The sequence below is a fragment of the Camelus bactrianus genome, chromosome 11, assembly GCF_048773025.1.
Source record: "Camelus bactrianus isolate YW-2024 breed Bactrian camel chromosome 11, ASM4877302v1, whole genome shotgun sequence".
Lineage (NCBI taxonomy): Eukaryota > Metazoa > Chordata > Mammalia > Artiodactyla > Camelidae > Camelus > Camelus bactrianus.
In genome coordinates, this window is record NC_133549.1 from 12772670 (window position 1) to 12785993 (window position 13324).

The 13324-nt window shown below is 42.8% G+C and overlaps 1 protein-coding gene and 1 long non-coding RNA gene across 7 annotated transcripts in view; one reads left to right on the forward strand and one right to left on the reverse strand.

Moving 5' to 3' along the window:
• Positions 1–24: 24 nt before the first annotated feature.
• Positions 25–11325, reverse strand: LOC105075105 (uncharacterized). Its single transcript, XR_835856.3, has 3 exons — positions 11186–11325; positions 7356–7491; positions 25–1680 (listed from the first exon to the last, which is right to left on the reverse strand). It is a non-coding gene; the product is annotated as an uncharacterized LOC105075105 (long non-coding RNA).
• TBCE (tubulin folding cofactor E) overlaps positions 11314–13324 on the forward strand; it is a 72136-nt gene continuing 70125 nt past the window's right edge. For 2 of the 6 annotated variants that reach the window (XM_074373230.1, XM_074373232.1), the window contains exon 1: positions 11314–11446. The gene's annotated coding sequence lies outside the window, so the exon portion shown is untranslated. The remainder of the gene's footprint in view (positions 11447–13324) is intronic. The other 4 variants (XM_074373233.1, XM_074373234.1, XR_012509953.1 and 1 more) reach the window with 4 other exon arrangements.

A 13324-nucleotide genomic window follows, 5' to 3' on the forward strand; every position in this document is an offset into this window, starting at 1 on the left:
TGTTCAATTTATTGAATCCTGAAACTTGGCCAGTTTAGGTTTGCAAAGCTCTAGATTGAAGATGAACAAAAGTAAAATTATAGCATTCACTAAAATGGCTTAGCACTAAAGATATAAAATATATAATTTTAGACACTATTAGAAGGCTTAGAAAAAATCTGAACATAATTGCTGGTAGTTCAGAGGAAGCCGAGAGAGGATTCAGCACCATGAAGAATGTCATTACTATTAGGGGAAATTTTCAATTTATTAAGACCACAAGTCACCTGTGACTGTCAGTTTGATGAGGAAGCTGTGGGAGGACTCAATTGCAGTTTACTGTGTTGCATCACGGCTCAGACAGGAGCACCTTTGAGCTAGTGACTACTGCAGCAAACAAGGCCGATCATTTCCTCCTGCCTCAGAGCATCAGCACAGCACATGTGGATGATTACTGTCGCTTGACTTGTTTCCCTGGAATCCCTTCTCTTCTTTCAGTCCATGTTGCACACAACTGCCAAATTAATCTTAATTATTTGCTTCCACTTTATGCCTCTATTCAAAAATCATTTCTTTATAGGACAAACACTTTAGCTTCACAGTCAAAGCTCTCTATACTCTGCTGCTCGTCTCCCACCGTCCCTTCCCTTCATTCAAGCCCGACTGCTCGTTCCCACTCTCATGCCTGTGCTCATGACTGGTTCTGAGCTGCTCCCCTGCCATCCACTAATTTGCTCTGTCTCTAAAGTCTAAAGTTGTATTTCCTTGCTGAAGACTTCTGTTCCAAATCAGGATGTCTTTGTAATAATTAAAAATAGTAACAATGTAAATAGATGAAACAAACCCCTCCCTCCATTCAGATAAAAAGTGAGAGGATGGTCTGGAGCTTAGTATTTAGTAGAGACCTTACAAAGTAAGTGTATAAGAATTTGGCCTTGAAGATAGCCTTTAGTTAACTAAGATAATAAATAGCCATTAAAAGGCACTTGGCTGGCTCAATAAAGAGTCTTTTTGTTATTCTCGGCAGACCCATTGCTCTCGAAAGGTGAGGAGCTGACTGTTGTAAGGCAGCTGGAAAACATTTCTTTAATAGGAGTATATAACAGTGTTTCCCCAGTTTGAATAGTGTACCATCTCCTTTAAAAGAAAAATGATTATCCTGGACCTCTACTGTTGACTTAGGTTATTTTTGTTACATTGCTGTGTAAGTAAAATAATTCAAGGCATAAGCTTCTGGAGGGGACATGTTTGTTGTTCACTGGCCATTCCCCCAACCTGATTCTCCCTGATCACATTGCTGTTTCCTTCTGGTGAATCACCTCTCCCCAGTTGTGTCCAGCCAGGGTACCCTGCCTTCCCATACAGAAGCCACAGGATCCCAGAAGGTTGCTGTATCCTTCCTCTTGCTGCCCTGCCACAGTCAAAGGGTGATACGTGACCTAATCTTGACCAATTGGAGTCTGTCTCCAGGGAGATTCTTGAGTGGGAAAGACTGTTGGAGTCCATTCAGCTGGTAGGAGGAAACTGACCAAATGGCTAAATAGTACTTGCTATTCTGGGTTCTTTTCTGGCTCTTGTTCTTCCCTGGTTCTTTGTCCTGAACCTGAACCTGGAGCTCCAGCCCTCCCGTGGTGCTGTGAGCTGTTTAGTATCCTTCCAGTAAACCCCCGTTGTTCTTAAGGTAGGCAGATCTTCTCTAAGCTGTCAGGAGAGAAAAACAAGAAAATGCAAGGTTAGGAGACTAAGTTAGCATTTGTGTGAAAAAAAATTATCAAAGAAAACATTTTGCATACATTACCCCTAGGACGGGAATGGAGGGACCTGGAAAGCAGGAGTAGCAGAGTAGCTTCTCACCGTATACCCGTTTATGGCTTTTGACCTTTGAAGCTTGGGAATGTACTATCTATTCAAATTTTGAAATTTTTAAAAGTCGGAGGAGCAATAAACAAGAAATATCATCAGTAATGCTAAGCAGATCATCTTTAAAGGGTGGCTCCTTAACATTCAGTATTCAGGGAAGACCTTTCTGAGGAAGTAGCCTTTAAGCTAAGCTCTGACTGATAAGAAAAGCCATACCACAATCCTGGTGAAGAGCAACTGAAACACAAGGAATCCAAAGGTCTTAGGTAGGAAAGAGCTTGGCTGATAGGTACAGGATAACATAGGGACTAGATCATGTAGGACTTTGCCTAACAGAGTAGGAACTTGACATATTAACCTAAGTGCAACTGGGAAGCCAATGAAGGTTTCAGGAAAGTGAGTCACAGGATTTAATTTATCTTTATAACAGAGCATCCTGGCATCTGAGTGGAGGATGGGTTTGTCAAGGGCCAAGAGAAGAGGCGAGGAGATCTATGCAGTGATGGTCGCTAAAGCAAGGGTGGAGGCAAAGGACACAGTATGAAGAGGTTCAACTGGGGATTATTTTGAAAGGAGTTGGTAGGAATTACATGTGGATATAATGTAGAGTTAATGAAAAGAGGAATTAGGGATGACTGCTAGGTTTTGTTTTTTTTTTTTTTTTAAGAAATTGAGTGGTACCATGAATTGGATTTAGTAAAACAGGGGAAAAACAACTTTTAGGGGGAAATTAGAGTTGCCTATGAGCTATCCTAGAGGAGATGGCAAGAAGGAATTTGCATGCACAAGGCTAGATAGAGTTCAGAGGAGAGAGCAAGCAAGGCTGGAAGCTGGATGCGTGCGCCATTGACACGTAGGTAATGTATAAAGCCACAGGACTGGGTAAGCTCCTCTAGGGACAGTGTGTGAATAAGGAAAAGGAGGGGCTTGGCACTGATTCCTGGGCACTCCACTTCTGGTTATCTATGTGTGTATGTGTGTGTGTGTTTGTAATGTTTTAGAAACAGCTTTATTGATTCACATACCATGTAATTTTAAACTGTACAATTCAGTGGGTTTTGGTATATTCATGGGATTATACAACCATCACCACATTCTGATTTCAGAATATGTTTGCTGCCCCTAAAAGAAACCCCCATCGCTAATTGCATTCACTTCTCATTCCCCACCTCTACCCCGACCCCAACCCTAGGCAGCCATGGATCCACTTTCTGCCTCTGCAGACTTGCCTATCCTGGATGTTTCACATAAATGGAGTCGTACACTATGTGGTCTTTTGTGACTGGCTTCGTTCACTTAGCATAGCGTTTTCAGGGTTCATCTGTACTGTATCAGAACTTCAATTCTTCCGAAGTCTGAATAATAGCCCACTGTATGAAATGCCACATTTTGTTTATCCATTCATCAGCTGATGAACATTTGGATGGTTCTTCCTTTTTGCTGTTATGAATAATGCTGCTATGAACAAGTTTTTATGTGGATATATATTTTCATTTCTCTTGGGTAATAATATGGACTGAATGTTTGTGTCCCCCTAAAATGTATATGTTGAAGCGTCAACCTCCAGTGTTTCTGTATTTGGAGATAGGATCTTTATGGAAGTAATTAAGGTTAAATGAGGTCATAAGGATGGGAACCTGATCCAATAGTATTAATGTCATTATAAGAGGAGACTTGAGAGAGACTTTTTCTCTCTTTCCACCATGTGGGGACCCAGTAAGAAGGTGGCCACCTGCAAACCAGGAAGACAGCTCTCACCAGGAATCAAATCAGCTTGCATCTTAATCTTTGACTTCCAGCCTTCAGTACTGTGAGAAAATAAATTTCTGTTGTATAAGCTACTCAATTTGTGGTATTTTATTACAGCAACCCGAGCCAGCTAAGAAAGTTAAATACTTAGCTGAGTTATATGGTACTTTTGCTTTATCTTTTGAGGAGAGAGTATATCTTAAGAATGTGCTTATTGGGAGAGGGTATATAGCTCCATGGTAGAGTGCCTGCTTAGCATGAGCAAAGTCCTGGGTTCAATCCCCAGTACCTCCATCAGATAAAGAAAGAAATGAACAAATAAATAAATTAACAAACCTAATTACCTCCCCCACTAAAAAAAAAAAAAAAAAAAAAAAAAAAAAGAATGTGCTTATAAATAATGCTGCAATTAATATACTGTAGTAAAAAAGAACAAATTTGACTCCATATTAGATCTGCTCCTTGAGTTTTGACCACTGCACCCTGTTTTCTAGGCTTAGTCTTGCTGGCTCTGCACCTTTTGTAAAACAGTGTTGCCTTTAGTCTGAAATATACAGGAGAGCCCATTCTTAAGGCTCTGACCTTTAAGGGTGTCAGCACTTCTGCACTTATGTAGAGATGGCAAGTTGCAGAATAGAGAATAACCTTTGTTTTGTTGGAGGTTTACAGGGACACCATGGCCTGACCCACATGGACAGCTGCAAGAACAAAGAATTCCTGCAGCAAGAAGTTTGCAACAACCTAACAGGTTTTTGTTTTTTTTGTTTTTTTTTTGTATAAAAGGAGCCTGTATTCTGACTGGAGGAGATGGTTTTCCAAGACATTAGTCTGTCGTCATCTCGGTCTGCCGGCTTTCTGAATAAAGTCACTATTCCTTGCCCCAACACCTTATCTCCTGATTTATTGGCCTGTCATGCGGTGAGCAGAATGAGTTTGGACTTGGTAACAATACTTCTATATACATTTTTTTGTACACCAAAAGGGATTCTTGATAATACACTCCTTTTTGGGGTACAAAAAAGTATATGAAAGTATATACATTGCAGCATTATTTGTAATAGAAAAAACGTGGAAAATGTTAATCAATATGAATTGATTAAGTCACAGTTCAGTGATTTAATGCATTGAAACTGCCGGTATACTGTAAGTATATAGTAGCAAAATAATTTTAGAGATATTTGTATTCTTTTCCCCCTGTTTTTCCATCTTTAGTTCCAGAGAGGTTACCCAGGCCATTTTGTGCTTTTTCGCTTCAGGGAAGTATTATGATGGTCAAGCTAAAAGAAATTTCTTGCAAGACACTTCCCTTTCTGAATTAATTTTCCTAAAACTGGAGCCTATTGAAGAGATCAGGCTAGGTGTACTGGAAGGAAGACACGGAGAAGGAGCAGCAAACAGAGCAACAGAAGAGGGAGCAAACAGAGGAGGGAGGAGAGACCCCTGGGAAGGGAGGTGCTCGTGGTCTGGGTAGCACTCGAGATGAGCCAGACTTCATGGAGGACGGACTGGACAGCAGCACTCCTGCTCTCTCCTGGCTTGCAGGCGGCCGCTGCCTTACTGGGTCCTCACGTGGTGGAAAGAGAGAAAACAGCTCACGCTCTCAGGTCTCTTCTTATAAGGATACTAATCCTATTGGATCAGGTTCTCACCCTTATGACCTCATTAATCTTAATTTCTTCCACAAAGGCCCTATATCCAAATACAGAAATATTGGAGGTTGAGGCTTCAACATAGGAATTTGAGGGAGACACAAGTATTCAGCACATAACATTACCCAAGGGAAATGAAAAAATATATTCACATAGAAACTTATACACAAATGATCGTAGCAGCACTGTGGCAGGGAAGCAGAAAGGTACCTGGCTTCGAGGGATCACTGTCAACTTCAGCAATAAAATTGTCAATGGTGTTCATGATGCCTGGAGTTGGCATGCACTCAGGTACCCCTAAAATCTCCTAGAAGCTGGTGTAACTGAGAAGTAAGAAGGCCCCAGCACTGACTGAGAGTCAATTTTCTGCTAGCCCTGCAAGAAGGAAGTGAAGAAAGAATGTTCATCCTCTTCAAGATGCTGGACTGAGTACATGTGTTTATCTTTTCTCCCTCTTGAGAAAATACTAAAAGGAAAGGAAAAGAATAAGAAGGCTAAAATACTGAAATAACATTGTGAATGGGAAGGGCTTTGTGAATGGATGAGAAATTTCAAAATGTCTGGAATACAGAAAGCAGAAAGACTACTGATTGATGAAAGCAGTGGGGATGGAGAGTGGCTGACTTGGGATCAGAAGGCTCAGGAGAACCTGAAATAGAATAATGCCCCCTCCCTGAGATGTCCATGTCCTCACCCCCAGATCCTGTAGATATATTAGGTTATGTAGCAAAAAGGAATGAAGGTTGGGAGTTGAAATTACACTAATTGATAATCTCAAAATAGATAAATAGATCATCTTGAATTATCCAAGTGGACCCATTGGCAACTACAAGTGTTCTTCAAAGTGGAAGAGAGAGGCAGAAGAGGAGAGTCGAAGAATGAGATGTGAGGTTGGAGCCAGGGTTGGAGTGGTGTGATATGAGGACCCAACTCTGAATGTGGAACAAGGGTCCACAAGCCACAGGCGGCCCATGGCCTCTAGAACCTGTGAGGACAAGAAAAGAGATTCTCCCCTGGAGTCTCCAGAAGGGAACACAGCCCTGCTGATACCTTGAGAAGTGCTGGACCTCTGCAGAACTCTAAGATAATAAATATAAGCTGCTTTAAGCCACTAAGGTTGTGGTAATTTGTTAGAGAGGCACTAAGAAACTAACTGGAACAGCTCTATACTTATCAACAAAGAAGGTGGGAGTGACAAACGTGGATGAAAACAGAAATTCATTGATAGTCTGTAAATGGAGGGGCACACTCCCCCATGTTACCTCCTTCTTGTACCCCAATGGGCAGTCTAAATCATCATTGCCAGGTATTTATCCCAAAGCAAAAAAAGTAGACACCTCTAGAGAACTAGAAGTAAGTTTCTAGAAAATTTGAGCAAGTAGAATGTATTGGTGCCAAAGAGCTACACTCTTCTATTCTGGCATCTGGGAGCCTTCCTGGAGCATGATGGCTGCTCCCTTCCCTCTCACCTGGCACTGAAACTCGCCAGCCAGCCAGCCAGCCAGCCCTGTCAATGAGCTGAGCTCCTATTAGCTCACATTTAGCATTTCTGCTGCCTCATTCTGTCTGAAACACAGGTGGACAACCAGAAACCCACCCACATTTATAGAACACCTGCAGTGTAACAGGGAAAGACCAAGGTGAAAAAAAAAAGGAACAAAACAATATAGAAAAACTTAATTTAGAGGAAACAAGAATAATTAAGGGAACAGAGAACATCTTAAAGTAAGACCAACCATAATCTATAAGTAGCGCCACTGGAGAGACTAGAGGAGGTACTGAACTGAACCTATGGCAGGTGGTGTTTGCCTACCCAACAGACATTCCTCACTTCTTCCTTATGAAAAGAACCCTGATATTTCCCCCATGTTGTGTGGCCCTGTGTTTCAGGGGAAACGGAATTCTCTCTTCCTCGGGGGAGCTTAGTCTTTGTCTCTTAAGGCCTTCAGCTGGTTGGGTGAGGCTCACCCACGTTATGGAGGGCAATCTGCTTTACTCAGAGTCTACTGATTTAACTGGTGATCTCATCTAAAACAAACCTTCACAGCAATATCTAGACTGGTGTTTGACCAAATAGCTGGGTACCATGGCCTAGCCACATTGACATGTAAACCTAACCTTCAAATCACATGCCAGGATGAAAAGTTGCACATCGGAAGGTACCAAGAGTTCCTAAGAAGACTGGAGGGAAATTTGCATGATAAACACATGCCACTGTGAAGTTCCCAGAAGGCTGCCTCCTCCTGTGATGGGGCTGTGAAGACAGAAATGGAAGAAGATTGTAAAATGTTACAATGAGAGGATTAGCTTTTGATTTCTTTTTCTTATATAAACCTTTTCCAGAATGACCTTATGAACAGTTATTCATAGCCTCAACTCCTGTGGTGTCCAGTTAGACACTGTGAAATCAAATATGTCTTCTGACATTGAAAATCAGGCTTAACTGATCTTGATTTTCTTTTAGGTTACCCCCCAACTCCAGAGGGGTTCTGTACTAACACAGGTGTCATGGACCCAATAACAAAAATCAAGAAAGTAGATGTAGTCACTGAGAGAGTGTGTAGCAGTTGGCAAGGACAGTTATCAGGCATGGAGCAATCAAAGGAATAAGGAAACCAGGAAGGAAGAGAATGGCTAATTGAAAAAAGAGAGTTCTTAATCTATAATCCATAGATTTCTCTGGGGCCCATTAATTGTCTTCAAAGGATTAATTAGCTCCCTAAAATTATATGTAAAATTTGCATGTATGTGGATAGCTTTCATCAGATTTCCAAAGTGATTTGTAATTCTCTGTTCAAAAGAAAAAGAGAAGAAGAAAAAAGAACTGCTGGAAAGAAACCAGAAACCATCTGGCTCCAAGGGGTGAACCATTACATGGGATATTGACTGAAAATGTTACTGAGTCCAAACTCGTTCTGCTTTCAGGCCACATGACAGGCCAATAAATCAGGAGACGAGGTGTTGGGGCAAGGAATAGGAACTTTATTCAGAAAGCCGTCAGACTGAGAAGATGGCAGACTAATGTCCTGGAGAACCATCTTACTCAAGACAGAATTCAGGCTCCTTTATCACTAAAAAGGGGAGGGGGTGTGGTTGGTTGTTGCAAACTTCTTGCTGTAGGAATCCTTTGTCCTTGCAGCTGTCCCCATGGGTCAGGTCATGGTGTCCCTGTAAAACCTCCAAAACAAATGTTATTTTCTATTCTGCAACTTGTTGTTTTTATATAAGTGCAAAAGTGTTAATGTCCTTAAAGGTCAGAGCCTTGAGAATAGGCTCTCTGTATATTTCAGGCTAACGGTAGCATTATTTTACAAAAAGTGCAGAGCCAGCAAGGCTAAGCCTAGAAAACGGCACAGGGTTAAAGCCAAAGGAACAGAACTAATATGGAGTCAGATCTGTTATTTTCTATTACAAAAACTGTTCATTCAGTATGGCAATGAGGTCTCATCTTTGAAGGGCGGTTTAGCCGTGCTCCTGCAACCTCCTCTCCATTTCACCTCACTGCAGACTGACTTCTGAGTCTGCCACTCTACTGAAACCGCTTTTGTCAAGGACACTGAAATTTATTTTGCAAAATCTAGTGAACAGTTCTCTCTTCTCATCTTAAGTGACTTCTCAGCAGCTGTGACCCCCACAGTCTTCCAGTTTTTCTCCTTCCTGTCTTGTTTAAGACACTATTTCCTTTTTGTGCCCTAGATGAAATGGTTACAATAGTAAGTGACCCCTCTTAACCCTCTCTCAACCCTGCCTCCCACTTCTGTTACACTACAGCACTAGAAAGACCTTCCTCCAGTTTTTTTTCTTTTTACATTGCTAGATCCTTTTTATCTTGCAGCTATCAGCTCAGATGTCACCTTGAAAGTTACCCTCCCTTTACCTTCCTACTTTCAGTTGGTAACATAGCATCTATTTCCTTTTCTGCACCTAGCACATTCTGAAATTACCTATTTTATTTATGTATCATCTGTCTCATACCATTAAGATACAAATTTGTCCAAGACTGGAACATTGCATCTCTGTTTCGCTGCTAGATCTCCAGTGCCTAAAAATAGTATTTGGTGCAGAGCTGGAGCTTACTGTTTACTTGATGCAACATGAATGATGAGCCTTAAAATGAATTGTGCTGCAAATATTTGATATTTTAAGTTTGAGCTTTTTTTCCCCCTACAATGTTTTACAGATGATTTTTACAACAAAGGGGATAATTAACCCTATCAGCCTATGCTACAGAGAAATCAAGGAATATGGTGACTAAGACACCACCTTGGTGATTTGAAGTCACTTGGTGATATTTGAGAAGGTAATCGTGGAAGAACTGGAGGGGAGAGAGAGCCAAAAGATCAGGCTGAAAATGATTGAAGTGAGAGGGAGGAGAGGAATAAGAGGCCCTTTTAGGAAAAATTTAGCAGAGAAAGCACTTCAAAGTGATAACATGGTTGAAGCAGCAGTGCACAAATCAGTGTGATGAGAAAAGGACTGGAGGCAGAGAGGGGTCATTCTTTCACTTGAGGCAAAACTAGGCAAATATTATTGCAACTCGGTGGAGAGGGGAAAGTACTTTACAAAAAAAGGAGGACATGCTTTCCATACCGGTTGTGGGGCCGGTCTGAATTTGCTGGAGGCTAGTAATTTTCAAAAACTGTGGTCATTCTCTGCCAAAAGATAATTTAAAATGCTCAAGTTAAAAAACTCCACAGCTTTTATCATGACACAAATGAATGTCAGTAAAATAACCATCTTTATTACATTTCAGTTTTCGTCTAAGTTGGGGCCAAATGTATCCCTCAACCTTCAAGAGGGCAGGAGGCTCGATCAATCAGTGATAAAGCCCGTCTGATAAAGTCCATCTGAGACAAAGCTAACAAAATGTATTAAGTTGTTGAAACAAGGGAAATCACACACCAGAGGAACTGGGTAGGGGGTGGGTCACTTAACGGGAAAAAAAAAAAAAAAAAAAAAAGAAGGAAGAGGCAGACACAGCATAGGACTTGGTGGAGTGTAGGTAAGAATTAAGCAGGCTCAGGCCTCACCTATGAAGCTGACTCCAAGGTCATGTAATCCTTGAAAACTGTAAAGCTAACAAAAACGTGGAAGGTTATATCTGAAAAGACCTTATTTGAAGCGCTATGCCTGAGCTGACAAAGTGTCAAAACGATCCCCGGGACTCTGCCAGGCAGGCATGGGATGTTCCACCGTTTCTGATACGATTTTAAACAACAAAGCTTCTAAAGTTTGTTTTTTGAAACGAAGTTTCTTAGTCTATGTCCTTTCATTAATCAGCAAAAGCAGTTTTTAAAGGGTATCTCTGTGTTGAAATTCTGCCTAACTTTAACATTTAGCATGAAGGCTACCTCCCCGAAATGTTACTGTTTCCCTTTAGTTGGGCTAAAGGCCTCTTTTATTTTCACCAGCAGTAACAATACTACAGTAACAATCACCAACAATACTTACCGGCTCTAATCATGTGCCAGACTCCATGGCTAGATGCTGATGCATTATCTCATTTGATCCTCACAACCACGGTGGAGACATTTTCAAATGAGAAAACTCTTTAGAAATTAACACGTCTACGGAACGTGCGTTTTCTTAGGTATTTTATGTACTATTGCATTACTTAATTATTATTATTTTTTTATTTTGGCAGGAGGGGGCGATAATTAGGTTTATTTAATTTTGGAGGAGGTACTGGGGATTGAACCCAGCACCTCGTGCATGCTAAGTATGCGCTTTACCACTGAGCTATAGGCCACTCCCCTGCATGTGCTTTTTCTGTTACTGCATTTACCGCTTTACGTTCCGGCTAGGTAAAACTTTCTTCCCCTAGTTTTTGGGGAGTCAACACCACATTCTCCTGTGACCACCACACACTTCCTACGAGGCAGATTCTCAATAAGCATGGAGCTGAATCTCGCTTGGGTGGTAACCAGTGAACTAGGACACGCGCGTACCCGGAGTAGCTCTGTCGTTCCGGGCTTCCGGGGAACCGCCCGGGCGGCACAGGGTAGGGAGCCGGGCTGGGCTCGGGCGGGCTGACCAAGCTCCCGGAACCAGGACTCCCGCCGAACCTCGCCGCGCAGCCCGGCGGCCCCGCGCTCTCCCGCGGCGGCGGGACTTCCGGCCTCAGGAGCACTTCCGGCCAGAGCCGGAAGCTGCCCTGGGCGAGGCGCTGAGAGGTCGGCGCTGGGACCGCCCTGGCCGGCCGCGGGCAGGTGAGCTTCCAAGGGTGTGGGGGCGGAGGAGCCGAGGGTTCCGGGCCGGCGGGGGCCCGTGCATCACTCTGCGGTGCCCTCGGGCTCTTGTCCCTTCCCTGGAAACTTCCTGGGTTGCGGGGCGGCGCCTGCTCCCCGGGACTCTGACCCCACCCAGTCCCGGCGGGTGCGTTTGCGTGGCCTGGCGGGCGGGCGGGGTCGGTCCGGGGCCGGGGGCCGGGCGGGCGGGCGAGCCGGGCGCGTAGCGCCGCGCCGCGCTGAGAAGCCTCACTGGTATGTCCCTTCGGAAGAGGGCAGGTTGATACAGGCGACGGACGGTTTCGTGTCAGGTGGGAGGGGCAGCCCCGACCTCCCAGATCGGTTATCATCTGTGGTGAAGAAGGGATAACGTTAAAGGGATGGAGAACATTTGCAGTCGTTACATGTAGTCACTGCCTACAGGGGGCTGTTCTGGGTTGTGGGCGGGTCCCAATGAGGGTGTGACATCCCTGTCCCCAAAGAAGCGACCGTCCAGTCCGGAGGACTGGGCTCACAAATGCCAAACTGCTAGAGAAAGACAGTAGACGGAGATTAAACGAGCCGACTTCGCTTTTGTCAGACACTATAGCCCTGACCACTGTCTTTTGAGATTGTCTCAACTCTTCGCATCATTTTAGTTGTAAGCTTTCTGAATGCTTTTACAATTAGCCTTTTGACTGGCAGGCTTATTATACGTAGTCACTGTCATTCCTGAAACATATGTTCAGGCCAAAACCTTCGCAGTCATCCTTGACGCATCTTTTGCACACCGCACACCTCTAAGAACTCTGCCTTCAGAGTCTATCCAGACTCCCAAGCCTGTCTCACCACTTTCACTGTCTAAACTGCAGTCATCTCTCACCTGGATTTTTGCAGGAGCCACCTAACTAGTCCGCTTTCTCTTTTTTAAGTCTATCACAGCATCTAGAGTGAGTCTCCTTAAGAAAAAAAATCAGATTATCTCCCTCTCAAAACATCCACCAAAGACTACCCATTTCACTTAGATTAAAAGCTAGATTTTGGGGGGGGCATGTTTTCTTCTTATATTTTATATTTCTCTGATAGTCATATTTTGTAAACTTTGGAGAATTATACTTTAACATAAGGGAGATACACAGTAAGCAACAATAACTATGCACATAAAATAAAGCATTGTTTTTCTTCTAAGTGAAGTATAGTCAGTTACAATGTGCCAATTTCTGGTGTACAGCATGATGTCCCAGTCATACATAAACATACATTTATTTGTTTTCATATCCTTTTTCATTAAATGTTATACTGAATATAGTTCCCTGTGCTATACAGAATAAATTTGTTTTTATCTATTTTTATATTTTATAACTAGTGATTATCATTTGTAAATCTCAAACTCCCAAATTTATCCCTCCCCACCCCCTTTCCCCCAGTAACCATAAGATTGTTTACTATGTCTGTGAGTCTGTTTCTGTTTTGTAGATGAGTTCATTAGTGTCCTCTTTTTTCTTTTATCTTAGATTCCACATATGAGTGATATCATATGGTATTTTCTTTCTCTTTCTGGCTTACTTCACTTGGAATGATGACCTCCAGGCCCATCCATGTTGCTGCAAATAAAAGCCAGATTCCTTGGAGTGGCCCTCAAGGTTCTGTATGATGGGCCTTTGCTTTCCCTCTGATCTCATCGCTTGCTGCTCTCCCCTTTGCTTTGTTGCCTCAGGCACACTCTAACCTCAAGATATTTGCACTTGCAGTGCCTTTGCCTAAATGTTCTTCCCCTTTATGACCTTACCTCCCCGCCCCCCTTTTTTTTAATATTACCTTCTCAATGAGACCTCCCCTTGTATTTCCGTCCTTCTCCTTGCCCTTGTGCCTGTCACCATA